The following is a 27,417-nucleotide window of genomic DNA, read 5'->3' as shown; positions in this document are numbered from 1 at the left end:
GCAAAATGGACTAGAGTCAATGTGATTTTGGTAACTGAGATATTTTGTGCTTCAGCTGGAGACGGAAACTTTGGTAGCAGTAGGACACCATGAAAAAAAAATACTGACTTTAGAATCAGGATCAATTGGGTTCATATCCTGACCCTACACTGACTAGCTCTGTTGTCCTGATTTTGAGCCTAACCAGACATGGAATGAGATAATATTCATTGCAACAACGTGTAGTGAAGTCCAGGGTTTATTGTAAGTAAATATAATACATAATAGTTGTTTAGCTAATATTATTTCAACTTTCCACTCAGCTCACCCCAGGAAAAGCTATTTCTTAATGTTTCGAAGCAGAGAATTTCCTTAGAAGAAAGAATTGATCTGAAGCATAGAAAAAGGAGTTCTTCATATTTATTTAAGCAATGAATGATTAGTACCTACATATATCATTGACCAAATTCCATATGCAAAGATTAACAGTGCTGGCTTGGGTTCCCATGTGGACTTTCTTGCTTCTTCTCCTGTATTTTTATGTTACTTTGTTTGGGACATTGTGACTGCATTCTAAGCCCAAAAGGTCCATCTATGTCTGTCCATCACCTACTTTTAGAATGCTTATTGGTCTTGGTTTTGAGAATGTCCGAATAGTCTATACTCATATTACTTTCATGTTAATTACCTTCCATTGCATTCAGACCTCTGTTTCTCACTATTTTGGATATAGATTAGCTGACTTGAGCCTGCTTTAGAAACTTTCATTTACTCCCAATTCACTGGTCTCACAATGGTTGAGATGGGTCTGTCCAATGACCTTGGCCACAGTTGAGAGCGCCTACCCGTTCCACAGGAGTCATAATCAAAGGTGGTTTCTGACACTGAACGTGTCATACAATGACTCCATTGAAGCATTTGAAACATTGAGACAATTACCTTAAGATCAGGCCAGTGAACTAAAGGAAGAAAAAGATGGTCTTTAAATTGTTGGGTAGTTGTGTACAGATTAAGTATCCACTTTTTCATGACCCATGGATAGACTAAATGGTGACTCTTAAGGCAGTGGCCACATAAGTGTTCCTGAGACATAATCAAAAGTACAACTTTATGGAGAACTTCCTTAAGGTAAGGCCAGGAAGTAGAATAACAATGAACTGAGCAATGTTTTCATGAGATTGACTCAAATTGAAAGTCTGGCAGGATCAAAACCAAAAGAATAGAACCATCCATTTGGAGAATTTTTTTGAGTGAGATATAATCTCTTAGGTGGTGGTTAAGCCCAGAATGGACATGGCAGTAGCAAATGTACTCTAAGGAACAATTTTGGCGGTAGGAACAAGTTGGCCTTATTGCCTTAATGGATCATCCCTTTCTCTATCTGCTGTGATATGAGAGCTGATGAGATCCTGCCCGAGGCAGCGGGACTGTCTCAACACAGATTGTCTCTCCATCCACAGGGGTAAACACTTTACTGGGAGATTTAAAGTGAAATTTAGAATTACAGGGAAGTACCTAGGAAACGAATATTTTTTTCTTCAGTGAACTCTTAAGAGGGCTTGTCAGTAAAGTTCAAGCAAGCAGGTGTGCTGAAAATTGCTTTAAAACCAAAGAGACAGTAGGAGGCATGCATATGCCAGAAATCATAGCCCCCGTGAGAGAGACAAGCCCATTTTTCAGCAGGAGCAGCTGTTGGTGCATCTGCAGACAGGTTGTTGTCAGGAGTGTTGAGCAGAGAAATTTCAGGAGAAAGGCGCTCATGAGGGGGGAAGAGGCGCGAGGTCTCTAGTGAGACTTTAGATTGGAGTTTGTTAAATCCTGAGCAATAAAAATTGCAGTTCACTCTAATGAAACTTCCTGGGAAGACTATTAGTATTAAACAGGGTGACTCTCCCCCCAGAAATAATGCTAAATCACAGTCACAAATAATTCCAAGTCCGGTTCTGCACAAGGCAGAACATGATTGCACTTTTTAAATTAAATTCACTCTTATTGCTTTGGCGGTGGCCGTTTTCTGAAATTAATAGGAATTGCGCACATGAGCCAAGGGGCCAAGAGTGGCCGTACTGCATAGAGGGCATGAAGGTACAGACGACGAAGATGGGTGGGCCGGCAGGGTGGCGGCCATGATATTTTATTAGGCATTTACTTCCACGGAGTAGATAGATTAAAATGTCTTTAAAGTTCTAGAATCACAATGTCCCCAAACCGTTGTTGATTCTAAGGCTCAAAATAACACCTTATGTTATACTATGTGAAAACTGTTTCTTTTCATATTTATGCAAACATCCTGTGGACCAAATAATCTTCTTTATAAGGGCTCATAGTTGTTAGCAAATGGTTGTCCACCAGGTAGGCACTCACTTCTTGTTTAATTCTGTAAATTAAATGGTAATATTAAAAATAAGTCTTTGAAACTCTAATTCGTTAATAGTAGCCATCTTTATTCCACAGGCCTCAGTGTGAATCATTTATTGAAATTCAATTAGCAAGTCATTTATTCATGAGTTTAGGAAATATCTGTTGGGCCTTCTCACGCAAATATAACGAGGTAGTTATTTTTCTGATGCAGAGATGAACAGAGTGTGGCCCCTACCCTCAAGGAGCTCATTTTAGAATCAGTGAAAGAGACAACAAAATAAGTAATCACAATATGGAGGAGTGAAGTATCTGTATTCAACAACATAGACAAAGAGCCTAGACCTCAGCCTGAGGGCTAGGATTAAGAAACATTGCTGGGAGAAGGAGATATTGATTTAGACAGATGAGTGAAGACCAGCTAAGTGGACAGGGTTGGACAGGGTATCATAAATGGCAAAAGCATGAGCATAAGGACAGAAGGGAGAAAGAACATGCCAACTAAGGAACTGAATACAGATCAGGAGAACCAAAAAGAGAGGTAAGTGCAAACTCATGGACTGAGAGAAGCCTGAAGAAACCAGCTGGGGCCAGAGGCTGAAACAAGTCATGTTAAGGTGCATAAAAGTAATTAAAAGCTACTAGAATTTGAACAGCAGTGATGTGAACAGATTTGCTCTTTAGAAAGGCATTTTGGTGGCATGGTGGAAGATGGATTAGAGTAAAATGAAGCTGGAGGCACATAGGCTATTTAGGAAATTATTACAATAGTCCAGATGAGCTAAGGCAGCAGCAGGATAGATAGCAGGGGGGTGATCTGAGGTATTTGGGAACTAATGTTAATAAGACTTGGAAAAATAATAGGATGGAGTTGAGTGGGGAGGATGAGGATAGTTCTGGTAAACATTCTTTTAAGCACATTGAAAATATCAACCTATTTCATATCACCAAGTATTCAATTTGTTAGGTACTAATGTTAAATCCATATCACAGATGAGAAAATGGAGACAAACCTAGGCAGGTTAATTCATTGCTCTACACTCATCAGAGCACCTTTGTTGCAGGATCGTGTTGCAGATCAGAGTATTCCAATGCATCAAATAAAAGAATCAGAATCAAACCCAGCATGTGTATTCTTTTAAGTACACACTTGGATACAGCGATTGGAAATGTATGAAATAAAGGAAAGAGGGTCATATTTCATATAAACCTTGTTGCACTAACCGGAGGATGAGAGAAACAATACTACAGAGGAAAAAAGACTCGGATACAGAGGGCAAGTGAGTCCATGCCTACATTATTTACCTCCCTTTAATACTATCCATACCATGGCCATGTGTTTACTGCAGGGGATGGCCTTGGAACACAGTGACTTAAAATAAGGGTTCTCAAAGACAAGATCAAAGAGATTGAGAACAAGCAATATTCAAAGCACAGGGGCTAATTGTTTTATTTTTATTTTTTGAATTGAAAACATTCAAGTTCAAAATTTAAAAAGTGAAAGTTCTAAATAAACTTTTTGGGGGGCAGGTCTTGTCTCCATTTTCTTTTCTATAATGTGGTCATAACATACCTCATAGGAGTCTTCTGATACTTAAATAGATTGATGTTTTCAATGTGCTCAGAAAAATATTTTCTGGACTTCTCCTTCCCCTCCCCAAAAATCTATTCTATCACTCTCCAAGTTTTAAATATGGGATATACAAAAAAAGAATCCACCCCTGGACAGATAATAGTAAAAATAACAAATATTAAAATTTAGAAAAACTGAGGGAGAAAGATATATTACAAACAGATAGCAATTGGACTAAAAGTAGAACTTGTCCTTACCCCTAGGAGATGTCACCAAAGAATGTGGATAATAATGTCAGATAGATTGGCAAATAAGTCCTCAGTCTAGAATTTTATGCCCAGCATAGTGGAAAAGTGAGCAAAACAGCTATATTTTCTCTTATGTAAATGCTGAGTTAACTACCACAGGTCTTCACGAAAAGTTCAAGTAAAGGAGGAACTTCAGCAAGGCTTGAAATAGGATGATGGATAAAACACATTAGTAAGTTATTTAATGATCAAATGTAAAAAATAAGTAATGACTACTTTGTGTCTTTTTTTTTTTACATTTTTTTTTCAACGTTTTTTATTTATTTTGGGGACAGAGAGAGACAGAGCATGAACGGGGGAGGGGCAGAGAGAGAGGGAGACACAGAATCGGAAACAGGCTCCAGGCTCCGAGCCATCAGCCCAGAGCCTGACGCGGGGCTCGAACTCACGGACCGCGAGATCGTGACCTGGCTGAAGTCGGACGCTTAACCGACTGCGCCACCCAGGCGCCCCTACTTTGTGTCTTTTAAAGGCAACACTAAAATTCTAAATAATAAATAATAAGAATGCTTGGAAGGTTATTTTCAGTCTGTTATTAAAATAGAAATTTTCCTTATCATATTCTGAAAGAGAAACCAATGAATAATTTATATTTTAATAAATATTATGATATATACACGTAGATACATGATTAAACAACTGAAAGAACAAAAATATAATGTGGCGCTTCTAAACCAGAAGAGTAATTGAAAAAAAAAAAAAAACAACATCAATGAGGAAAATTCTGATAATCAAACAAAACCTGGGAGGAGAACAAAAAGGTGACAAAGAAACATATTATAAACAGAAATTTATAACTGTTATAATGGGTAACTCAGTTAAGTGTCAGACTCTTGATTTCAGCTCAGGTCATGATCGCACAGTGCATGAGATCGAGCCCCATGTTGTGCTCTGTGTTGACAGCTCAGAGCCTGCTTGAGATTCTCGCTCTCCTCTTTCTCTTCCCAACTCACACTCTCTCCTTCCCTCTCTCTCTAGAGAAATAAACTTGAAAGAAAGAAAGAAAGAAAGAAAGAAAGAAAGAAAGAAAACACCAACAATGGTTGACACAGGATCAAATGTCTAATATATCAACAAACGTAGTAATTGTAAACAGATTAAGATTTCTTATTAATACCAGAAAATGTAATATAGATTTTTAAAATCCATTATGCTGCTTGTAAAAAGTATATGCAAGAAAAGTGATGCAGAATGATTAAAAAATGAGAAAAAAAATGAGAGAAAGAGAGAAGGGAAAATTTAACACGGAAGGAAAAACTAAACAAAAGAATGCTTCATGATACAGCAATATTAAACTCATACAGCATTATGTCATACAGAAAACAGTACCTAATGAACAGAAGTAATATAGTAATAAAAGGAACAACCCTAACAATATAAAACAAACAGAAGATTGTATATTCCTAAAATAATTATGTTAAAATATATAAAGCAAAATCTAATATAATTAGGAAATCAAATGTTAAGTCATACTGGATATTTTAATACATATCAGACCAAGGAGACAGAAAAGGTCAACATCTAAATGATTGGAATAAGCATATTGAGAAGTTTGAATATATATACCTAAGTCTATATCTATTTCTACTTCTTTTATAACTATGTATAAAACTTTATGCTTAAAAATAGACTGTTTTCAAATATACATGGAACATTTATTTTTTTAAAAACCTATGTTCTAGTGAAAAAAAAATAGTCTCCATATATTTTAAAGAATCAATGTCATATTTTCTAACAGCATTTCAATACATTTCAGCAGCAACAAATGCAAAATTAAATAATAAAGAGTTTGGATTTTTTTTGAAGTGTATATGCTTATATTAGTTCTTGAGTAAAAGGTAAAATAGAAATAAAACAATAATCAGAAGTTACTAGCAAATAAACCATTAAACATCAAATTTTATGAGATAAAATGGTATTTAAATTAAAATTTAAAAAGAAATATATGGTTCTAAATTATCTGTTTAAAAATAATTACCTGTATAAAAATAAAAAAAAATATCTGTTACAAAAATAGACTGAAAAATTACAAGTAAACTTGCAAATGATAAAGCCAGAAATGTACCATAATTAATACAAACAAATAGTAAAAGGGAGAAATAATGATTATAGCATGTACTAATGAGGCGCATCTGGGTGGCTCAGTTGGTTAAGTGTCCTACTTCGGCTCAGGTCATGATCTTGTGGTTTGGGTTGAAGTCCCGCATCAGGCTCTGTGCTGATAGCTCAGAGCCTGGAGCCTGCTTCAGATTCTGCGTCTCTCTCTGCCCCTCCCCTGCTCATGTTCTGTCTCTCTCTCAAAAATAAACATTAAAAAAAAAATTTTTTTTAAAGGCAGGTACTAATGAAATAGAAAAATAACACAAAAATGTATTAATAAAATTATAAGTTTCCTAAAGAAGATTAACAAGAAAAAGTTTTAAAAACACTGGTGATACTGTTTAAGAAATAAAAAGTAGCTCAGCTAAACAAGTTTCTGAACAAAAAGAGATATAACTGCAGAAATTATGTTAATGTTTAAAATACCTTAGTTTAACACTGTGAACAATTTGATACCAAAAAATTTGGAGACATAAAGTAAATGAGCAATCTGAAAGAAATATGTAAACTGCAAAAATAAATCAAGGAGAAAAAGTAAACAGAAACTATGTATTGCAGAAACTGAAAGAGCAATCATTCTCTCTTCATTTTCTCTCTGTCCAATTTTATATACATCATTCCTAGAGACACTTGGAAGAATATGTCTTAGAGAAAGTAGGAAAAATAACAAATTTATTTTATAAGTCTAGGATAACTTTTATTAAAATAAGGTAAAACAATGTAAGAAAATACAGTGACCAATATCACTCATGAACACAATGTAAAATTAAAAAAAAATCTTCAAAACTATATTTAGCACCACAAAAAAAAAAAATGAGTTAGGGTTTATACCACAATGCAAGGATGGTTTAATGCCAGAAAATCGATGTTCTCTTGAACCAATCAAAGAACAATGATAGATGAAATTTTAAGTAGGTGTAGAGAAGAATTGAATAAAGTAAAGTACTTATAGATGATAAACAGAAAACTATAGCAAAATAAGAATAGAAGAGCATGTCCTTAACCTAATGAAGAATATCTAATGATAAGGTACAGCAAACAGACGACTTAAAACTTAATGGTAAAGCTTTATTATCTATGAAGTACAAGAGAGTCTACAGTCTGTTAAGAATTAATGAGAGGGTTCAGTAATTTACTATATATACCAGATCTACCTTCTGAAATCTAACATTTCTTTACAACCTTCCATATCAGCAGAAATAAATCTAAAATTAATAACAAAAGACACCATTAAAAATGAAAGAAATGAAAAGGCACTTACATATAAATCTGACAAAAGATGTGATAAAAGACCTAAGAAATTAAGGGAAAAGTTACAAACAGTTGTGAAGAACATAAGATAAAGACACATTAACTAGAGATTTATGAAAATTGCATAAACATGATGATTTTTAGCAAAAATTTTATATGAATTAATACAATTACAAAGAGCATCGCACAGGGTGTTTCAAAGAACTTGACCCATGAACCATCTGGAAAGTTAAAGGACAAAGAATATTCTAAAACAAAAGTAGAGGAGGAGGCAGAGTAAGAACTCGTCATATTATTTACCAAGATTTATTAAAACACTGTTCTGGTGGAGTAGTGCAGACATATTACAGAACTGGAAGAAAATGGAAAACCCAGGAAAACCCAGATTAGACTTACTCGTATGTAAAAACTTGATGAGTGACAAAAGAGGTATTAAAAACCAGTGGGAGACACTGTAACAAACATTGCTTGAAAAATAGCTGTTCACAGGGAAAATAAGATAGATAATATAGATCCCTAAGTTATAAAGAAGACAGATTAGTTTCAGATGAAAAAGAGCCTATATCCAAAAAGCTGATCTTGGGAACATTTAGAAGATATAGGAAAATACCTTTATTATAGTAAAAATTTCAAGAATACAAAAATACAACTGTAAATGTATAAAATTCAGCTCTGTATGGTAAAAGATATTTCAATGAAATAAAAAGAAAAGCCACCTTATTAGGAAAAATACTGACAGTGAATATAGACATGACAATAGACTACTGTGCATAATGTGTAATTTATACCTGCAAATCGATCAGAAGAAAAGAAGAAAAATAGTACAATAAAAAAATGGAGGGGCACCTGGGTGACTCAGGTCATGATCTTGCAGTTCATGGGACTGATCCCGCATCAGGCTCTGCGCTGATTATGTGGAGCCTGCTTTCTACCCCTCTCTCTACCCCTCATTTACTTATGCTCTCTCTAAAAAGAAATAAACAAATAAAAAAAAAATACTAAACAGTTCCACAAAGAGCAAAAACAAGTGTCTAACATGGAAACTTGCTGAACCTCACTACTTATTAGAAAAATGTCAATTAGAACAATGTGGTATTTGACAGCCATCATATTGATAAAATACAAAAACCTGATAATTTCAAGTGTTTGGATGGACGAGGGCAAATGTGAGTTCTTACATTGCCATATGGGAGTGTACGTTTGCAAAGCTATCTTGGATACCCATTTAGCAGTACATACAAAATTGCGATCTACCCAATTGCCAATCACTCAGGGAAAATGGACAAGCTACTGTTAATCTTATAACAGAATAGTTTGCAACAGTTAAAAAGAATCAACTAAATGCAATTTTAAGTGAAAATGCAATTGCAAAGAACATGCAAAAGATTTCTGCAGTTTAGTTTGAAATGAATTTAAAAATTAATATGAATTAATGGATGCATAGAGAGATGAATACATGGAGGGAGAGATTAATGATAAAGGAAGTATAGTAAAATGTTAATGATGAAATCTAAGTGGTAGCTGTGTAGGTATTGAGTATAAAACTCTTCCAACTCTGCTGTATGTTTGAAATTTTTCATAGTAAATTGCTGAAAAGAAGAACATGTTCAACATGATAACATTTTGTAAGTATTCAAAAAGTATATTAACGTCCATGGAGAAACACATAAATAATAAAATTATAACATCCACGGAAATGACACACACCAACTTCAAGATGGCTATATCTAGAAAGTGAGGAAGGGAAAGGACTGGAGGGTGAGGATTTAGTTCTATCAGTCATATATCCTTACATTAAAGTAAGAGAGAGAGAGAGGGAGAAGTGCAAAACAAATACAGCAAAATGTCTGCACCATCAACATTATCTTAAAAGGATAATATTGGCTAAAAGAGCCAGATTAAAAAAAAAGAAAAAGAAAAAGAAAAAACATTTCTATGGTATAAGGCCTATTGTATAAGTTTTAAATTTAACACAATCCTATATTTTGCATGTGGATATAAGCATATGTAATAAAAGCATAATAATACAGATATGAAGATGCTCATCGGATTAAGAAATATCAATTACCCCAGGGAAAGGGAGGAGCAAAATGGGTTAGGGAGTGGTAAAGGTCATTTTAATTGAATTTGCAGCATTATACTCCTCAAAACAATTTCACTTTTGACAAATCTGGATAATAGAACACAGTTTCTCATGTTTTAAAATTTTCATGATGCATAAAAAAAATTTATGACGAATCATAAATCTGTAGAGTATAAAAGAATGACCCTACTTCTCATGTCAGAAACAGCAACACAAAAGAAAAGACTCTCCCATGATGCATGGCATTTTACTAGCACATTTCAAAAATTCTTTTTCCAATTAGTCCATGATATTAGCTTATATCATTGATTATAATGATTTTTTAAAGTATATTCATTGGTTACTGTACATATGATAATCCTTCTCTGCTCTGTGGCCATTATTTTATATATCTTACATTGCATTCCCAAATTATAAAGTTTAAAGAGTTCTTACTGATGACTAGATACAATCAGATAACCAAACTGAAGTTTTACTGGCATTATTCTGAACAGTTCTCTTTCCCTTTTATTAAGGAGAGGAGATCACAAGCACTAACTAAGAAACTCCTTGGGGAAGTTGCATGTCCAAAAGGACTCTTTAATTCAGCATCTAGCAATGCACAATTGTTTAAGACAAGGGCATCTTGATTAGATTGAAAGCAGAAGTTCTACAATGGTTACAGTTAAACTCTTTCAGGTCCTTATTTGACTTTACCAGGTAAGAAAGTCAACACTGGAGCATAGGCATCCAGAGTGACTTGAACAATGCAGAGGATTCTGGAACTGTGATAGGGTTCTTTGGAACAGTAACTAGAGAACTACAAAGGGACACTGGATTCATTATGAGACAAGAGGGCCTAAAAGTCAGATTTCTATTTCTTTCAGATGAGGCACTGGACTGAACTCCCCTCAATGGGGTCAAGTGTTTCGTGGCTGAACTGTGTACGGATATATGAGAGAAAAGAGCCTTCAAAGGATCATTAAGGCAGATGCCTACTCATTTCCTTTCTCCTTCTTTCCCTTCCATAGTACTATATAATTTTTTCCTGCTGAAAGAGCACATTCACAGCCATGACAAAGCCCTCCTTTAAATCCATCCATCAATTTGAAGTGGTTTCTACTTTACAATTTCAATCCATCCTACTTCCATCTCCTTGGAGGGAAAGTACAATGGAAGTGCGAAGTGCTAATAACATATACATCCTCAACTCTTTCACAGGGGTATTGTAAAGACTAATGAGTTATTGTTTGAAAAGACCTTTGTGGCTTTCTGATGAAAGGTGGAACATACATACAGTTTTGAATGTTTTATTTTGTTGTCATTGTTGGTGTTATAATTACAATAGTTGTATAGTCTGTGAGGCATACCGCCAGCCAAGCATCTCCTTCTCTCTCCTTCCTTGTTTATTCTTGAAAAGTAAGCCTGCCGTGCTCAGTACATCTTGGTTGTGTTAATCACTTTTTACTATGCTGACAGACACTGTGGACCAAACTCTGGATTATGTAGTTTGCTGAAAGGCCAGACTCAACATTTCGGAAAACTCTCTGACCTTTATAACATCCCTCTTTCCCTTTCCCCATCCCTAAAGTGTATCTCCTCACATGTGCTACACTTTCTATTTTGAGTGTTTGTCTAACCTGCTACATTTCGCTGGGGAAATCTGGAAATCCCTGTTGAGTAGCAGAGGAAGGTGTATTCTGCCCCCTTATAAAATGGAGGCTAATCATCTTTACAGATCTGTAACAAGGTACACATGAGCTCTCATCACTCAAGGATAATTGTGCATAGGTCTTTATGTGCAAGCCAATTCCTCTAGCTCCTCTTTGACCCTGGGTTCTGGGGGGCTGTTTTGCATTTATTGAACAGTACACCTTTTCCCTGATGCCTGCCTCTCTCTTGTTATGTATGGGCTGTCTCTGTCTAAAATCCCTTATGCTGATTTTCCAGACACGTTTATTTATGTTCACTCACTAATTGAAAATCTCATATTTGAAGTTATTATTCTGATTGATGTCTGTCATTTTGATCAAGCAGTAGCTCACAGATGCTTTGTTAGAACAATTTTACAAGTGAGTTTATCATCATGCCTTTCTCTCTTGACCTTCTCTATGGCTGGTAGCAAAAAAATTCAGTGGAGGCTCAGAAAGAGGAGATGTTTGGCAAGCCTCCCAAATTTAAGTTTCATTGTGTCTTTACTACTGAAAACAATTCCTCTACTTCAGGTGTTGTTAGCAATAATGGAGGAGAAGCACAGCAGTCAAACTCAGTGCAAAGGAACAAAGACGGGTGGAATGGTGACCTCTCCCATCAGTGGGGACTACCTCTCTCTGTCCCCAAGCTGAGCCCACCTTCTCACTGTCCTACAGAGATAATAGTCTGGGGTTGAAGTGGGGGGACAAGTTTAATTGTACCTGCTATTTAAAGATTCACTGTGGTGCACTGAGACAGTGCCCTGAGACAGTCTGTGTGTCCTCATTCAACAGATGCCACCATGTACCTTGATACGACAATGTTTGGTGGTGTGGCATTAGGAGTTCATGGTGTTGAATGGAAGGAGAAAGATATTTACAGCTAGGTCTTGTTTCCACCTTTAGTAGTTCTTGGACAAGAACAAGTCATTTTATCTCTCTGAGTCTTAAATTTTTCCTTGGCAAAGTGAAGATTCTCATGTGCTGTTTATTTCTAGGTTAAAGATTAAATCGCTTCGAACTTTATTGTTTAAAAACTATGGGAAAATGGGTTGTTTTTTATTGTGGTTTAAACCATTTAAAATGAAATATTACTGTTATTATGTGGGATAATCTTCAAGGTGTATTTTAGATTATTTTTAAAAATGAAGACACTGAAAACTGGTTTTTGTGATAGGTGCAGTTCAGAAAAGTTTGAGATTCTGATTTACTTCAGACGGGAGGGCACTGCAAGGTGGAAAGGGACTCAGAAGAGAGAGGTGTGGGTCAGAGAAAGCAAACTTTCAAGCACTTCACACATTTGCTAAGTCCTATCAACTTGTTTGTTTTGTTAGAAAAGTGTTTCCCTAAGTATGTAGGTTGCTCTACAACCAAATATATTCATGTTCAAATAAATCTGGTTAAAGCTGCAAATGATACTCCTGCTTTGAAGATTAATAATACCCATTCACATAGTTAAGTTCATTCTTTCAGAAGCTTATTTCAATGTATTTCATTCAAATTTCTCAAATGTATTTGAATCACAACTTTTTATTTATCACAAAGATTCAGATCCCAAGAAACTACTACTTTCTGAAACAGTTTTAAAAACCCTGCATTAGACCGTCAGCCTCCTGTGATTAGATACTTTTGTCTATAGAATCATGAGCCATTAGTGTTGGAAGGACTTTGAGCTCATTTAATCCAACCCTGCGTCTAATTGCATGGATTTTTTCTGTAGGAGGAATTCTTCTTAACACATGAGCACTCAGACTTTGCTTAAGTATCTTCAAAAATCCTACCTCATGAGGCCAAAAAGACTAATGGAGGAAAGGTTTAATTTTTGGAAAGTGATTCAGATTGAGTACAAATTTTAGTTTCTGATTACTTTACATCAATGACTTAAATTTCTCTTAGGATTCTCCTTTCCATTCTTTTACTTACTTTTTTTTAATTATTGAAAGTCTTTTTTTTTTTTTTTCAATACTCTTCCAGATACTGGAGATATTTCAATGAAGAAGACTGACAAACACTCTGCACTCACTGAGCTTGCAATCTTTGTGTGGAAACAAACAAATCAAGGACATTAGTACATAATATAGCACCAGGATACATTATGTGGAGAGAAAGCAATATTAGAAATAGAAAAGGGGAGATAGAGGGAGTATCGTCAGGGAGGTCCTCTCTGAGTAGGAGAGAGTTGTGCAGACACCTGAAGAAAGGGAGAGGAAAGCGAGTGTTGCACTAGGAATGAAGAGTGTGGTCCCAACACCCTGAATAAACTGTTGGAGGAGAAGCAGAAGGATCTTAGTGAAAAATGGACAAGAGAGACATGAGGTTGGACCAGATGGCAGGAGTATGGATACCAGGGTAAGGCCTGTGGATTGTGTTCAAGGTGAGATGAAAGCCACTGTCAGATCCAGAACAGACTGATGGTATCATTAGCATTAAGTTTTCAAAGGGATCTCTGTGGCTGCCCTGTGGAGAACAGACCACAAGGGAAAAAGCAGAAGCAGGGAAATAAGAGACCACTGCCATGGGTGAATATGTCCCAGACTCCTTATCTTTGGTGATCTATTGGCCAACCTCCAGGCCCATGTTCCTCTGGACATCCTCCTACTATAACCCCAGTAATTTCCAGTGAACTTAGTCACTTATGAGCCCATCTCCACCACTTCTGATAGACCAGCAGCTCTGTCGAGGCAAAGACCATGACTTACTTTTCATCCTGTCCCTAGAACCAACTGCAGTGTTGGGCACATGCATACTTAAATGAAGTCAGGCTGAATTTCTCTACAAGTGTCAGCCTTAAAGGTCTGCATTTGAAGGCAGTTATGTTAATTTTTTTGTCTAAAAATTCACCTCGAGTTTATCTCCCCTTTCCACATCTGTCTCTCTGTTTTCACAAATCAGGTAAACTGTGCCTTCTCTTATGAAGCCATTCGTAACTTTACCTGTGTTACCAAAGCATTTTCCTACTTTGTTTATAGTTTGTCTTATCAGTAATTACTATTCTTTTGCTGGCCTTCTCTAGGGTTTGTGGTCATAGAAAAGACATCTACACATCACTTTATCTCCAGACTCTGGTGACTAACCCAAATAAGTAATTAAGCACTGTTTATAAGGAAAGGAATTGTAGAAATGAAGCATTATGCACAATTTCAAATTAGGGTTCCTTAATAAACAATTCTCTTCTATTTTTGATGGCCAAATAACACTGCAGTGTTTCACAATAGCTGAAAGAACTTGTATTCTGAAAAAAAAAAATGGGGGCACATGGTCAAACTACCTAGATGAAAAGGCAAAAGTATAACAAAGGCTTCTTAGTATAACTAAGGTTTTTGGGAGTATGAAAGGATGAAGGGAGGAAACACACTGTGTGATATTTCATAAACTTGATATAGCTGGGAAAAAACCCTTCCAAATATAGACATATTGGTATTAAAGCAGTTCCCCTTATTGGGGAAACTAAAAACTTTCCATGTTTTTAGTTACCCACCATCACCCATGATCTGGAAGCAGGTAATCCTCTTTCTGACATATCATCAGAAAGTCAACAGTAACATAACACTAGGTCACAATGCCTATGTCATTTATCTCATTTCATCTCATCACTAGGCATTTTATCGTCACACATCATCACAAGAAGAGTGAGTACAGTACAATAAGATATTTTGAGAGAGAGACCACATTCACATTATTTTTATTACAGTATATTGTTATAATTGTTCTATTTTATTATTGTTAATCTCTTACGTGAATAATTTATAAGTTAAACTTTATCATAAGCATATATATATATGAAAAATAGTAAGTATAAGACTCAGTACTATCCACGGTTTCAGGAATCTACTGGGGATCTTGGAACATATTCTTCATGGATGAAGGGGAAATATTGTACTAACTGGAGAATGGATATAGTTCCAGAATCAGAATTATTTGATTTAGATAAGTGGAAGTGGGACAAGTGATGTCCAAAGTAAAATCAGAGGTTACAAATAGTATTTCACATTTTGAGAACTCTAAATCAGAATTATTAAAAATCAGTAAAAACAAACAGACCAAAAACCTCTTAAAACATGGGTTCAAAGGGGCTCCTGGGTGGCTCAGTCGGTTAAGCGTCCGACTTCAGCTCAGGTCACGATCTCGTGGTCCGCGAGTTCGAGCCCCGCGTAGGGCTCTGGGCTGATGGCTCAGAGCCTGGAGCCTGCTTCCGATTCCGTGTCTCCCTCTCTCTCTGCCCCTCCCCCGTTCATGCTGTGTCTCTCTCTGTCTCAAAAATAAATAAACGTTAAAAAATTTTTTTTTTTAAAAAAAGAAACATGGGTTCAAAAATCATGGAAGATTTTCATTCAATGACTTAACTTTATGAAATTTTGGCAATTGTTTAAAAACTAGAAGTTTGGATAAGAAAGGTATTGCATAAGAAAAAATTAATATGAAACAAAACACCTATCAATAATATTTATAGTTGCCTTTAACGAGATTCCAAATCCACTGGCCGATTAACTCCAACCACTTTTTTTTTTTTTTTTTTAATTTCTCAGGGTAAAAACCAGCTGAGCTTTTAAGCCAGTCAAGGGAAAGTATATTATTTCCATCCTCTTTTTAAACACTCTATAAAGAACTCTCTCGTTCATAATAGCTTTGTTTACTGCGTAGTACAGCATGTTCTAATTATCACCCCTGCCTCACTAACCACACGGCTTATGTTCCCACACTCATCAGTTATTTTTATGCCTCCTGCAGAAATGAAGAGAACATTAATAAGAATAATACTTGGGGAATAACATTTTTGATAAAACTAGAAAATCAGAGCATTTCAGTTAAATTGACATGACCCATTACCAATAGCATAATTTCTCTTCTGTTTTCATTTGTGATTTGCTGTCAGTCCCTAATCTGAATCTTTTCCTCCTTTCCCTAATAATTTATTTGGTGATTACTCAAATTGCTGTTTATTTTTCCCTGTCACTGAGTTTGCTTCATTCTTTTCCCATCTTTAGGAATTCATTCTTCCATCTTTTTTGTTCTTTCCATGTTTTGAAATTCTGTCTTACTTCCATTTTCTTTTGCTTTATATTCTTCTCATTTTCTCCTTTGCTCTTTTTGTCTCCCTCTTTTCCCTCTCTCCTTCTATCCTCTACTTATAATAACTTCTCTAATTATGGACAGAAAATATCTTTTTATACCCTTGACTGACAAGAATGTATATACATATATATTGATATGGGAGTTAATACATTTTCAGCATAAGAAATGGGACTGGTGGGAATGTCAAATGAAACATTAAAACATTGCAGAATCACCACATAAGCTGCGTAAGGCTTAAATAATATTTGCATGGCAAAGAATCTAAATAAAGGAGCAAGAGCAACCAAGTAGAGGAGAAAATAACTATAAAAGTGATTCTTGCAAAAAAAAATAAATAAAAATATGTTGGCACAGAGCTGTGAGAATCTTTTCAATCTATGAAAGGTGAAGTTAATATGCTTTTTTCACACAATCTTTTTTAACATTTAAAAATATGTATGTGAGCAAATAGTTCTCATGAGGCTGAGGAGGCAACAGGTCTCACGTCATGAAGGACCACCTTTGCTGTGCTGTTGATTTCACCATTCAAATAGTGGTTACTGTTGGTAGGAATCTTTTCTAGGCTATAAACCTTAAATGGATAAGAAAGAAAACACACACACACACACACACACACACACACACACACACGAGGGAAAGATTCTAATTAAAAGTGAAAGAAGCGGCAAGGCTAGATACAGCAGACCGTGGATACACACATTTTCAGCGATGACTCAGGAGCACGTTTGGATAGATTACGTCAACGCTTCCCTCAATAGTTGAATATAATCATCCCTGTGAACTGATTGAAGTTTGAAAAAATAGCAACTAAGACTTCTTTCACATGCTTATAATCAGCTCTTGGAAATATTCCACTTTAGATAAAATGGCTACCAAGAGAATGTCGGTATGATGCAGAAATATTTCAGATGAGTACATATGCATTAGTTGCATTTAGGGCTGAACTCCCCCTGAAACCTTTTATACCAGCGCCTAAAGGGGCAGCAACTTTGCTGGAGTGGACATCTAGCCCAGTGGTGTCTTTGTCCTCTAGACCCACGGTCTGGTCCAGCACCAGCTCCAGCCCTGCTTCCCAAGGCTCATGGTGTCTTCAGCTTCTTTGTTCCTCCATCCCAAGTGAGCATCCCTTGAACAAAGTTATTGTGATACAAATTAAAATTTAAAAAAATGAGCAGCCTTTCCCTACCTCCTAGTATATCCTTGGGCTAAACAGCCACCGTTTGTTTTTGCTTCCCGGCAGCGTCTGTCTCAGAAGAGACCTACCGTGGAGCCCAAGGAAGTGCAGTGTAGACGGACAGATCACATACTGACTGCAGCCCTCCCGCTTCGGTGCAAAGGGTGGGCAGTGCATAGGTTAAGCACAAAACTAAATAAAAGCTATTTTGAGTTTTGATTTACTTTCTGTAGTCTCTGAGGAGAAAGGCATTATGGTGCCTCAGCCCTGATGATCTGAGGAAACAGGAGGGAGTTGAGATCTTCAGAAAACCCCATTAACCAGGCCACCAGAGTGACCTGGCTTCCAGGCAAGGGCAACTGTATCCACAACTGTACCTGTATCAGACCTTGTTTCCAAACACACACTCAGCACAGTAGAACCATGCAACAGCCAATTTTCGGGAAACGGGAAGATAGTCACCATCTAGCTACACTCATGCCTTGCTAGACATCTCTCTGTGGGTGCAGGAGAGGGATATGTTCAATCCCTGGTTGGGAAGGGTACTTTAAGAAATGGGGGTAGGACTAAGCAGGTGTGGAATAGAACCAAAACCAGCCTTATTACTGAGCACAAAATAGAGTGACTGTTAATGGCATGTGATTTACAAGGACTCAGGGTTTCCAGAGTCTGGTTGTCACAAAAGGAGAACTGGGACATGTTTACTTGGGAGAGAGGGACACTGCAGAGATGGGAAGTATGAAAGAGTAAGACATTGGCCCTAGCAGCTTCATCTGGGACCTTGGCTTTTGTGCCTGGGCCTGGGAGGATAACTCCAAGTTCCAATGCATTTAAGCCAGTGGAGAAGCACAGAGGGGCATTGAAACATCACTTGGAATTCTTTTCAAGCATTACTTAGAACTGAATCTGTGGTTCTGAGTGCCACTGGATGACAAAGACTGAAGAAAATGCAGAAGCTGTCCAAGGTCCACCCTTGTAACATGTGGTATGAAAAGGACAAATGACATACCGTGCCCATAGCTTCCTCTTCCCTTCCCAGCTGGAAACAAGAGTCCCTATCAGGTCCCCTGTTATATTTCCTGCCCTCTCCCAAATGAAGACACTGGAGAAGAAGCTTGTTGTTACCATAGTTACACAAAAGCTAGTGCATCAACACAGTCTCATTCCTTTGAAAACATCCTCAGCTGTGACCCATCAGACTGGTTTGCAGACAAATCTATAGCACCTTAAAGACATTTATGGAGAAGAAAACGTTTGTGTGTTCAGGCTGGTGATGGAGTGTTCCTTGGCTCTGCTTTGTGTTGGCAAAGACAACCGTTTTCTGGTTGTATACACAGAAATGGAAGGTTTCCCTTGTTACGAAATCCAAGTATTTGTCTAGCAGAGCTCAGCACATGCCCCTTTGGCCAGTGGTTTGTATGTTGAGGGACGCACATGCTACTTAAACCAAACCTGCTTGTTCCTGCCCACCTTCCATGGTTAAGACCATTAATGACATCATTGCCTTCTTTTCTCTATCTTCTATCCCATCAAAATCAGTTTTCAATCTATGAGGGAGAGAATCTCTCACTCCTTGGGAATGCTAGGACAAGCAATTCTCACACTAAAAAGTCAAAGGATAATCCATTCTGGTATCTTAATTTAAAAGGCTTATCAGGAAACATTTACAGGGTTTATTTTCAAAAGGAAATAAATGCATCCTCTGTGATTTCATGTACTTTATATAAATACACAGAATAACCTTCAGTTCACTCCATCCATATGCAAAAACAGTCATTTGTAAAAAAATTTTTTCTCCTCCATTAAATAGAATTCAATTGCTTTCCGTTTTTCCCCTTTCTCTCCTCAGGTCTTGCTGTCAGCTGGTACTATCAGCAATGATTAAACATAAGCAAGCATTGTGATTCATCAAGAACTGATAGACTCATCACTGATGTAAACATTCTTTAGTCTCAAGGTCAGATCAGGTAGGGAGCCAGGACAATTTCATACACAGACGTGTGAACCTGAGTTTATGTAAATCCATCTATTGTCATATCATTACTGAACCATACACACAGACACACACAGATACACACATATGCATCTCAACCACCATTTTATGAAATATAGAGGCTTGGAAAGAAATTATTATTCAGTTAGGTATAAAAATGTTTGCATTTCTGACTTCTTAGAACTTCAAAGAAAGAGAGTCAGAAACTAGTATTTCATCTGAGTAATTCGGCCTGCTAGCTCACCAGCTTCCTGGAGCTCACATGGAAATCTCCCAGCGAGAGCACCACTGTATTATATTCTGCCTCCAAATATGCATACAAAAAGCTTAAAGCTCAATGAAATACATAGAAAAATATTTTCTCTTAAACATTAGAGAACAGAACAGAGCTAGCCTTGGGACCACATACCGGAAAGCTCAAACCTGTATGAATCTGCATAAGGAACGCGAGTCAGTCTAAAATCCTTATATCTGACTTCCTTCACCCTTCTGCATCTTAAACTTCCAATGTGGGAGATACAGAATTTCTGTGCACTTTTCAATACTGGGAATTCGTTTAAAATTCTCTCCTCCCTTAATTTCTGTGACTCATTGAACCCTACTGACTTACTTCTTACTCTTCCTTCTGCTTTTACTGTACATTTTATACACGCCCCGTGTACTTGGTTTCTACTGCTGCGCTAGGAATTTATCACAAACTTGGTTTAAAACAATGAGGATTTACTCTTTTACAGTTCTGGAGACCAGAAGTCTGAAACAGTTTTTACAGGACTGAATTCAAGGTATGGGCAGGGCTCGTTCTTTCTGGAGGCTCTGGGAAGGAATCTATCCTTTGATTCTTCAACGTTCTAGAGGCCTCCAGCATTCCCTGCCCTGTGGCTGCATCATTCCCAATTTCTAGCCTCCTTTCTTCTGCAGGCAAATCTCCTTCTGCCTACCTCTTCCAAGGACACTTGAGGTTACATTTACAGCCCGCCAGGATAATCTCCCCTTCACAAGAGTTTAAACTTAATCCAATCTACAGAGCCCCTTTGCCATAGAAGGTGACTTCCATGGGTTTCAAGGACTAGGGCATGGTTATCTTTGGGAGCATTTATTCACTCTACCACATCCTGCTTTCTCAGCTCTTTTGTGTTTACCCTTTTGTGGTAATATCGTAACAGCACCCCAACCCGTCTTAGGGGGTTAACCTGTTTCAAGCCTCTGCACTCCCTGCTTGCTGACCTAAGTCTCCTGCTCTATAGTAGAACTAACCAACTTTCCTTAAGGTTTGCAGACCACTGACCTTGCGGAGTGAAAGACCAAACTTGCCCAGCAGATAAGGCCTGACCACATTCAAAGTCAGCTGATGCCAGCAAGTATGTTCAGGTTCCCGAGGACCTACAACTAACCACCTGAGCAAGGCTTCTCCTGCACGTAGCTCCTATCATTTCTTGCTCCTTCCCCTTTCAAACCTTCCAACTTCACCTGGACAGGGAAGAGGGTCTTCTTAGGTTCCTGGCTTCCAGAATAAAGCAACTTTCCTTTCCCACCCTCACTTGTCTCTTGAGTATTGATTTTTGAGCCGCAAGTAGCTGAACCCAAATTTGGAACTGGCTCTCTGTCCAGTAACAATATCTTCTCTGTCCCATTGCCTTCTTTATTCGGGAGTCTAGTATGCTAAATCTCCAGTGGAGGTCTTAGATTTAACATCCAAACTTGACTTTCCATATAGCTTTGGCTCACCTCCACTCAAATGGTATGCTCAAAGCAAATTGAAAATGCCTTACATTTAGGGGCGCCTGGGTGGCTCAGTCGGTTGGGCGTCCGACTTCAGCTCAGGTCACGATCTCGCAGTCCGTGAGTTCGAGCCCCGCATCGGGCTCTGGGCTGATGGCTCAGAGCCTGGAGCCTGCTTCCGATTCTGTGTCTCCATCTCTCTCTGCCCCTCCCCCGTTCATCCTCTGTCTCTCTCTGTCTGAAAAATAAATAAATAAAACGTTAAAAAAAAAAAAAAGAAAATGCCTTAAATTTAACGCAGAGACCCCTTCCTCTCTTCAGAGAGATACATAAGTATCCATCATTCTCATTATTACCCATATTTGCACCTGCAGTAACATTGACAGAGACCTTTCCCTATTGTCCATAACTTCCCTCCCTTGTCTAGAAAGTCTTCCTTTGATGTTTTTATGCTCTCCTTTTTGTCTTTCTCAAATCCACCACAGTAGACATTATAATTATTTTCTTGAACTTCCCTGGCCCCAGTGTCTCCCCATTCTAGTTTATCACATATTTCACTTCCACTACAGCTGTTTTTCTAGACTACTTTGGTTAGTGCCATTCTCTTCCTCAAAACACTCAGTGGGCTTCCCAAGGGCCTGAGTCCACTTTGGTAGATCTTCATCAAGCTAAAGTAGCCTCAACTTTTTTCGATTGCACACCACTTTCTCCTGTATAATAATCTCCCTGTATTAGAATCACACCTCCTCATCTCCCCTTTTGTGGATTTACTGATGTGATTCTTTCACCTTTGATGCCATCCCTGATCACCCAAGTCAGCTACTCCTTTTCTTGAAGTCAAAATTATTTTACGTCCAGCTCTCCAAACATCCATGTATATGGATGCCAAGTATTCAGAACATGCTTGTTAAATAGATTAACTGCTTTTGCAGAGAGGAAGGAAACAAATAAGGTATGATTCACAGAACCTTTACTATGTCAAAAGTTTGCACAGTTTACATTTTTGAAGAAGCCAGATGTAATTTTCTCAAGGGGAATATTGAAAAATTCTCTCACATGACTTGATTTTTTTTTATTTATTTTTATTTTTTAAGTTTATTTATTTATTTTGAGAGAGAGAGAGACAGAAAAGGGAAGAGAGAGAGAGAGGGAGTGAGAGAGAGAGAGACAGAGAGAGAGAGAGAGAGAATCCCAAGCAGACTCCGCACTGTCAGCAAAAACCCGACACAGGGCTCAAACTCACAAATGGAACCACGAGACCATGACCAGAGCCAAAATCAAGAGTCATATGCTTAACCGACTGAGCCCCCCAGGCACTCCTCTCACATGACGTTTTAAAATTATATTTTAGTTTTCTTGGGCATCAGTTTCTCAACTTACCTTGGTCCTGCATTTTGCAAGCAGGATGGAAACTTAAAAAAAAAATTAAAGTTCTGCCTTTCTTTTCTTTTGCACATCATTTGATTTTGATGGATACCAAGAGACATATATCAGATCCTGAACAGGATCCCATTGAGAGTTCCCACGGCACTTCAGTCACTTAGTCATGATCTATGCTCTCAACAGTTGAAGATAATGACTTCAGGAACAATCTTTCATGGGTTTCATATTAAATGAGACGAAAGTGCAGGCACAGCATTAAAGCACCTTGTTATTTGCAGAGTACTTAGAGTAACCTTAAATATGGAGATGATCAAATTTCATGACCTTTAGTTTTAATTCTTCCATCAAATCTTCTTGTGTAATTCCTCTTTTTAATAAAGATGTGTGTGTGTGTGTGTGTGTGTGTGTGTTTCTGCCTAAATCAACCTAGACACTTAATACAACATTAACACTTTAGAGTTAAATACGGAAGCCAGGAAATGACAATATAAATATACTTATTTCTATTGTAAGTTTATCTATATTACCTTCATGACTGTATACTTTTAAAAGACTGTTATTTTTAAAGTGTGCTAGGGGCACATTATAATGTTAAGAGCCTCCACCTTTGATTTGCTTTCTACTGATTTGCATATTTCAATTCATAATAAAATGCAGAGCTCATTAAGTTCTATTTTTGACAAGATGTTTTCCTTTTAGCATGAGTCACTAATAGAAAACTCTCCCATGACAACAATGGAAAAGCTTTCTCCAGAGTGTAAGAGTCCCCAAAAGATGGTGGAGGAATTTGAAAAGCATAGCATCTAAGGAAGTAGATATATATGTATTTTCCCAGAAAGAACCATACATTCCAGTTAAAATCCACAAACACAAAGCAAATCAGATAAACTGATATCTGTAGGTCTACTCAGAATCAACAAGAGAAAATATCATGTCTTGTACCTAAGGAAAGTAGTATTCCTCAATCCCCATTTCCAGGGAAAAGTGGGCAATGAGAATTTCCCCAGGAAAACACTGGAATGAGTAACATCCTGTGTTTGACAAACTTTCTGACTAAATCTACCTATTTTGTGGAACTTACATACTGCTGGCTATAAGTGGGCTCTACAACAGCACCCTCGTTTGTGCAGAGTGTGAATTAAAAGAGAAAGAGAGAAAATGAAATAGTAAAAGGGAGAGAGAGAACAGTAAACCTGAGTTGACCTAAATAATAAATACATTTTTTTAATCTTCCTGAAGTGGAAACTAGTTTAGCTGCCTTCTTGACTTTTAAATAAGATCTGAGCAAAGCTCTCAAAGGTCAAATATCTCATGTTTTTTGTGTAATGTGGCTCATTGTTTCCCCTCTCCATTTTGTGCTGCTATGAGATAACCTGATATATTTGTTTTATTACCAGGCTTCCTCTAAGTAAATTAATGGTGGGAGAACATAGGCTGTGTGTACTAGTTCATGAAGTCCCTGGTTGTTCTGAGAGAGACATTCCAATATGCATTAAGTTATATATGGACCTTAATAGCGCCATTATTAATTCCCCTCAGAAGTGTGTTCTTTATTTTTTCATACTTATTTATATATTTTTCTCAGTATTTTCCTGTCCTTTTCATACTTTTTTTTCTTGTTTTGCTATTAAAAAGGTACGTTCCTTGGGGTGCCTGGGTGGCTCAGTTGGTTAGGTGTCCGGCTTCAGCTCAGGTCATGATCTCACTGTCCTTGAGTTCCAGCCCTGTGTCATGTTCTGTGCTGACAGCTCAGAGCCCGGAGACTGCTTTGGATTCTGTGTCTCCCTCCCTTTCTGCTCCTCCCCCAATCGTGTTCTGTCTCTCTCTCTCTCTCTCTCTCTCTGTGTGTCTCTCAAAAATAAACAAATGTTAAAAAAAATTTTTTTTAAATGTAAGTTCCTTGAAGGAAATAATTGTATCGTTCATTTTTTTAAATGTTTGCTTATTTATTTTTTAAGGGGGGTGATGAAGAGAGAGAGAGGAAGAAAGAGAATCCCAAGCAGGCTCCATGCTGTCAACGCAGAGCCCAGCGCAGGGCTAAATCTCACCAACCATGAGATCATGACCTGAATCAAAATCAAGAGTTGGGCGCTTAACTGATTGAGCTGCGCAGGTGCCCTGGTATCCTGCTATTTTGGGCTTTATTAATAAAAGGTAGAACAAATATATCATTTGCATGCAGTGAATGTTGTTGACTCACTGGCAAGCATTTATTTCCTGAATAAAAATGTCACATTCAGAAACAGATTTGGAAAGATTCTGAAGAGGACTCCTGAAACTTGGCAAGTCCTCCAAGCGAATAGTCGTGTCTACAGGACTGTAGGTACACAGCTAATAAACTGCCCAACTCCTGTGCGATTTAAAGATCTTCCGAAGACTGCTTCTCTTTGGGTCACCACACTTGCCAGTTTGGACTTTTGAAACCTACTAATATGGGCTGACATAACAAATTAGCAACAAGAAAAGTTCACAGAAGGACAAGTGTGAGAAAGTGTGCCAAATATATTAGCATTCGGTTTGCAACCTTGTCTCCAGCTTGTGTGAAGTTGATGGTTTGAGGTTACGCTTTCATTAAAAATTGACAACATTTTAAATGCTAATCAAAACTGCTTGTCCTTTCTACTTCTATTTATCTTGGAAGGAGAAAAAAGAGAGAGAGAGAGAGGAGAGAGAGAGAGAGAGAGAGCGAGAGAAAGAAAAAAAAAAGATGGCTTGCTTTGAACTGCAACAAATATTCTCTCTTCATTGCCCCCAGACCCCTTTGCCTCCTCCTGTGTAGGACAGATAAGAGCTATGCAGATTGAGTGTCAGGACCTCTGCCTGAAGTGTGAAGGCACCACAACATTGAGTTAGAGATGTGTGTTCTGGAGAAGAGGGGTGTGTGTGTGTGTGTGTGTGTGTGTGTGTGTAAGCTTGCATAAGGATGGCCTCTTGTGAGTCTTTTTAATGAATGTTAGGAAAGAATGGCGAGTTTAGAATTGGTTTTTCAGTGGGCAAAAAAGAAAAGAAATGTATTTTCAGAAGCGAAGAGCTGTGTGGTAGATATGGAAAAAATAACACAAAATTAAAAAGAAAAAAAATCTGTTTCAAGCATGAGTAGCAAAACATGATCAGCAATGAGCCTTCAGAAATAATATACCTCATTTAAGACCATTTTTAGGAAGGACTGAAGGGAGTGAAGAGAATGCTTGGCTCAAATTCCCTTTTTCTTCCTCCCTTGCTTTATTGAGATATAATTGACATATAACATCATGTAAGTTTAAAGTGTACAATATATTGATTTCATAAGTTTATGTATTCGCAAAATGATTATCACTATAGCATTAGCTAACACCTCCATCCCATCATATAATTAGAATTTCTCTTTTTGTGGTGAGAACATTTAAGATCTATTATCTTAGAAGCAATCAAATATATGAATCAGTATTACTAGCTATAATCACCATGCTATATTTAATAACTTTATAACCAGAATTATGTACCCTTTGAGCAATATCTTCATATGTCCCTCTACCCCAGTGCCTGGCAATGATCATTCTGCCTTCTGTTTCTCTGGGTTCAGCCTTTTTTAAATTCCACATATAACTTATGTCATATAGTATTTGTCTTTCTCTGTCTGACTTATTTCACTTAGCGTAATGCCCTTAATGCTCATCCAAGTTGTTGCAAATGGCAAGATTTCCTTTTTATCATGGCTGAATAATACTGCACGTACCACATCTTCTTTATCCATTTGCCTGTGGACCGACACTTAAGTTGTTTCCATGTCTTCGCTATTGAGAGTAATGCTACAATAAAAATGGGGTTGCAGATACAGGTTGGATGTGCATGGAGATGTATTTTCCAATGTTTGATATGGAATAACTTTCTTCCCACTCATTGCTCTCTAGATTTTCAGAAGAAGGGTAAAAACACAATTCAAAGAGGAAAACATTTCTGGGCTTAGGATATACCAAAAAATAGCCTATATTTACAAGCAAAAATTACTCAGGTTCTTGATCAAATCAGCTTAGGAAACTAGACATTTAAATTCTTACTAAATTAAAGACACTTTGGATCAAAGAGTTGAATTGTGTGTGTGTGTGTGTCCACATGAGTCTGTGTATACATGCATACATTTGTTTGTGTGTATATGTCAATAGAGCTTAGCAACTCATGATTAAGAGGATTAAGTATGGAATAGTTTTCCTCAATGAAGATCTTTGGTCTAAATCTGTGTTTCTCGAATGGGGCCCTTTGCCCCATTGCATTGCGTTGCATTCTGAACAGTGTACCTCTTTGTTGGGTAGGACTGTCCTGCAAATGTCAGAAATATCGTGTATAAGATTTAGTTGAGAATGACAAGACATCAGCCTGGAAGGATTCTGTTATCATCATCATCATCCCCCTCCCCCTCCCTGTCCCTCTTCTTCTTCTTCTTCTTCTTCTTCTTCTTCTTCATCTTCTTCTTCTTCTTCTTCTTCTTCATCTTCTTTCCTTCTTCCATCCCCACCCCTTCTCCTTCCTCCTCCTTCTCTTCCCCCTTCTTCCTCATCTGCTTTGTCTTCTTCTTTGCCTTCATCTTCTTCATTTCCTTTATCTTCGTCATTATGTGCTACCATGAAGTTAGCACGCTTCGCCTCATTTCATCACCCCAGTGACTCTAAAATATAAGTCCAATTATTATCTCGATGGCACAGTGCAAACTGGGACTTGGAAGGTTAAGTCATCCCACCAGTAAGGGCTGTGCTAGAATTTAAAACCAGGTATGGGT

At 37.4% G+C, this 27,417-nt stretch overlaps 1 long non-coding RNA gene across 2 annotated transcripts in view; it reads right to left on the bottom strand.

The window, feature by feature from the left end:
• The window catches only part of LOC131490160 (uncharacterized), a 322,159-nt gene that overhangs the window by 48,097 nt on the left and 246,645 nt on the right, over positions 1-27,417 (bottom strand). The window lies entirely within an intron of this gene.

Source organism: Neofelis nebulosa, chromosome 11 (assembly GCF_028018385.1).
Source record: "Neofelis nebulosa isolate mNeoNeb1 chromosome 11, mNeoNeb1.pri, whole genome shotgun sequence".
NCBI lineage: Eukaryota > Metazoa > Chordata > Mammalia > Carnivora > Felidae > Neofelis > Neofelis nebulosa.
Note: the sequence above shows the minus strand (reverse complement) of the source record. Positions and strands in the feature narration are given on the sequence as shown.